We start from the raw sequence: 4,869 nt of genomic DNA, 5'->3' as shown, positions 1-4,869 counted from the left end.
TCTTTTTCAGTAGTTGTATAGTTCGTTTGTGCTCCTTGTAATGTCTTACTAGCATAATATATAGGTTGAAATCGTTTTTCAATCCTTTGTCCTAAAACGGCTCCCATTGCAAAATCACTTGCATCGCACATTAGTTCAAATGGTAGATTCCAATTTGGTGTTATCATGATCGGTGCATTAGTGAGTTTTTCTTTAAGAATATTAAAAGATTTGATACATTCATCTGAAAAGATGAATGGCGCATCCTTTTCTAGGAGTTTATTCATAGGAGTGGCAATTTTAGAAAAATCTTTTATGAAACGTCGGTAAAAACCGGCATGCCCTAGAAAACTCCTAACTCCTCTAACATTGGTGGGATGTGGAAGTTTAGCAATTACATCTACTTTAGCTCTATCCACTTCAATTCCTTCTTTTGAAATTTTATGTCCAAGAACGATGCCTTCTTTAACCATGAAATGGCATTTCTCCCAATTAAGTACTAGATTTGATTTTTCGCATCTAATTAGCATTCGTTCCAGATTAACTAGACATGATTTAAATGTATCACCGAAGACTGAAAAGTCATCCATGAATACTTCCATGCATTCTTCTATCATGTCGTGAAAAATCGCCATCATACACCTTTGAAAGGTTGCAGGGGCGTTGCAAAGTCCAAATGGCATGCGTTTGTAAGCAAAAGTACCATAAGGGCACGTGAATGTGGTTTTCTCTTGATCTTCGGGTGCTATTGGAATTTGAAAATATCCGGAAAATCCATCTAGAAAACAATAGTAACTATTTCCGGCTAATCTTTCCAACATTTGATCTATGAAAGGTAAGGGAAAGTGATCTTTTCTGGTGGCGTCATTTAATTTTCTATAATCAATACATACACGCCATCCTGTTACAGTCCTAGTAGGAATAAGCTCATTTTTCTCATTTGTGATAACAGTCATGCCACCCTTCTTAGGTACGCATTGAACTGGGCTTACCCATGGACTATCAGAGATTGGATATATCAAACCTGCATCTAGCAGTTTAATAATCTCTTTCTTAACTACATCTTGCATATTAGGATTTAGTCTTCGTTGGCGTTGCACATACGTTTTATGACCTTCTTCCATAAGGATTTTATGTGTGCAATACGAAGGACTTATTCCTTTAATATCATGAATTTTCCATGCAATGGCTGGTTTATGAGCTTTCAACACAGAAATGAGTTGTGATTTCTCATTTTCAGTAAGAGAAGACGATATTATTACAGGTAATTCAGATTCACCATGTAAATAAGCGTATTCCAAATGGTTTGGAAGTGGCTTTAATTCTAATTTCGGAGGTTCTTCTATCGATGATTTATATCGATATCTGTCTTCTTCTTTTAGCATTTGAATTTCTTCTGTTGTTGGTTCATATCCATTAGCTATAAGTGTAGCTAATATTTCAGCTTCATCAATTGGTTCATTGCCTTCTCCTAAAGAACATTCTCCTGTTCCTTGTAATTCTGGAAATTCTTCTAATAATTCTGCATGTGCATCTATAGTTTGAATATAATAACATGTATCATCTGCAGATTGTGGTTGTTGCATTGCTCTATCAACTGAAAAGGTAACACTCTCATCCTCTATACTTAGGGTCAGTTTCTTACCGAACACGTCTATCATTGCTTTAGCCGTGTTTAAGAATGGTCTTCCTAATATGAGAGGAACTTGAGAATCTTCTTCCATGTCTAAAACAACAAAATCTACTGGAAATACTAAAGTACCAACTTTAACTAGCATGTTCTCCATTATCCCTCTAGGATATTTTATTGATCTATCGGCTAGTTGTATGCTTATTCTGGTTGGTTTCAATTCTCCAAGGTCTAGTTTAGCGTATAGTGAATACGGCATTAGATTTATACTAGCACCTAAATCTGCTAATGCTTCTATTGAACTAAGACTACCCAGAAAACATGGAATTGTGAAACTTCCTGGATCAGATAGTTTTTCTGGTATCTTATTCAACAGCACTGCTGAACAATTAGCATTCATAGTAACAGCCGAGAGTTCTTCCATTTTCTTTCTATTCGTGATTAGATCTTTCAAGAATTTAGCATATCTTGGCATTCCTGAAATCACATCAATGAAAGGAAGATTTACATTTATCTGTTTAAACATATCCAAGAATTTGGATTGCTCGGCTTCAAGTTTTTCTTTCTTCATTTTACTCGGGTAAGGAAGTGGTGGTTGGTATGGTTTAACATAAGGTTTATCCTTAACTGTGTTATCTTCATTAACCTTTTCAACTACCGGTTCTTTTTCCTTATCTTGATCAGGTTGTGGTTCTTGTGGAGTAGGAATAGTTTCATCAGAAGTTACAGGTATTTCAGGTGGTTTAAGTGTTGTACCACTTCTTGTGGTAATGGCTTTAGCTGTTTCATTCCGGGGGTTAGCATTTGTATCACTAGGTAAACTTCCCGGTTTTCTTTCACCTATTAACCTTGCTAGGTTACTCACTTCTTGTTCCAGATTTTGAATAGAAGCTTGTTGATTTCTAAATGCTTGAGCATTTTGTTCATTGGTTTGTTTTTGAGATGTGAAAAACTGCGTTTGAGTTTCAACTAGCTTCGTCATCATATCTTCTAAATTCGGCTTTTTATCTTCGGTTTGTTGTGGTGGTTTGTTTTGAAAATTAGGTCTTTGCTGATTATAAGTATTATTGGATACTTGTTGATTGCTAGGACCTTGTTGGTTGTTGTATGGAATATTTCGGTTATAATTCTGGTTTTGATTGTAAATCGGTCTTGGCGGTTGATAATTATTCTGATAATTATTTCCAGGCCTTTGGTTTATGTATGAAATATTCTCTCTTTGTTCCATTGTTAATTCAATACTAAGACAATCTTTTGTCAAATGTGGTCCTCCACACTGCTCACAACTAATTCGTATAGCATGAATATCTTTAGTCATCTTTTCCATTCGTCTCTCGAAAGCATCTATCTTTGCGGAAATGGAATCTAAGTCATGGCTAGAATCGGCTCTAGCTGCTTTAGATGATCTAATGATATCTTTTTCTTGGTGCCACTCATGTGAGTGGGAAGCAGTGTTATCAATAATTTTGTAAGCATCAGTTTCGGTTTTCTTCATAATAGAACCACCAGCTGCTATATCTATGTCTTTTCTTGTAGTGATGTCGCATCCTTGGTAGAATATTTGTACTATTTGACAGGTGTCTAAACCATGTTGCGGACATCCTCTTAACAACTTTCCATATCTTGTCCACGCCTCATATAAAGTTTCATTTGGTTTCTGTGTGAACGTAACAATTTCTGCTTGAAGTCTTACGGCTTTAGATGCAGGAAAGAATTGTTTAAGAAATTTGTCAATTAAAACATCCCATGTATCGATCGCCCCTTCAGGTAACGATTCCAACCAATCTTTGGCTTCTCCCTTTAAAGTCCAGGGAAATAACATGAGATATATCTGTTCATCCTCCACTTCTCGTATTTTAAATAGTGTGCAGATCCTATTAAAGGTACGTAGATGTTCATTTGGATCTTCCTTCGGCGCACCACTAAATTGGCATTGATTAGTCACCATGTGTAGAATTTGTCCTTTGATTTCATAATCTGGCGCATTAATGTCTGGATGAGTAATTGCGTGACCTTGGCCAGTGCGTTTAGCTCTCATTCGGTCTTCCATACTTAAAGGTTCCAGATTCTCCATAATTGAATTTGTTGAATCGGTATCACTAGATGATTCTGATTTAATAGTTCGTTCCTCAACAATCTCTGTTTGAATGATTGGTGGTCCCGGAGGAAAGTTTAATGGTTCAGGATCTACGAACCGTTCCTGAATATTTTCTGGATTCTCAATTGTGAGGTTTGTTTCAAAAACTGGATTATCGGATATTTGAACTGAAGTACTTGGTCGACTGGATGACGATTCTAAAGAAAAATCAACAGCGGTTATATTTGTTAAACGATGTCTTGATCGAGTTACAGGTGGTGAACGTACAAAAGGTGGTGAACGTCTTGCTCGGTGCATTCACAGAATATCCTATTAGTTTTTAAAAGGAAAGAAAAATTATAATAAGTTATCCAATCAATAGACTTTTCTGATTTTGCCCACGTTTCGAATAGCCAAAAGATGCAGCAGAGGGGCAGGATTCGTTTGGTCTCAATATAATTGAGGACTGTTTGGCTCCAATAACCCGGTCCACGTACAAATCCAACTATTACTACGAACCAGAAAATTTTGATGTCTATCAATTTAACCACTCAAAATAAATTTTCGTAATTTTTAGAAATTTAGATAAGAAGTAGAATAAAATTCTAAGTCCTAAAACTAGAATAGCGAGAAATAAGAGAGAAAAAAAATTGCGCGTCGAAAAATGTCGAAAAAGAAAAATGGTTGAAAAAAATAAAAGGTGACGGAAAAATAAAAGAAACTTATCAAAAATTAAAAATACTTATCTAATTTAACCTTATTACTACAACTAACTTAAAATTATAATCGCAAATTGATATTACTAATTGGAATGATAATTGATACATAGTAAAAGGTCTAAAAATATTAAAGCTTACAGGAAAAACTAAATCCCAAATGGAAATAACTTAAAAAGAAACTAAAACTTAAAAAGGAGTCGCAAAATTCTAAAGCACCTAATTCTTAGTCTAAAGAAAAAGCACTTAAGGAATTCTACGGCAAAGCCTAAAAATATAGGAGTAAAAATAACTATAGCAAAAACTAAGTTTAAAATTAATTATGAGCTAAAAAATACAAATATTACGCTACAATGATTAAAAAGGTACAAAATATAAAAATATACAAAAAGTTGTAAAAAGTACAATTTTTTATAAAAATATTATTTTTATATTATTTATTTAATAAAACTACTAATTTTACAATT

This window comes from Rutidosis leptorrhynchoides, chromosome 5, assembly GCF_046630445.1.
Source record: "Rutidosis leptorrhynchoides isolate AG116_Rl617_1_P2 chromosome 5, CSIRO_AGI_Rlap_v1, whole genome shotgun sequence".
Taxonomy (NCBI): Eukaryota; Viridiplantae; Streptophyta; class Magnoliopsida; order Asterales; family Asteraceae; genus Rutidosis; species Rutidosis leptorrhynchoides.
This window is presented reverse-complemented; position numbering follows the sequence as displayed.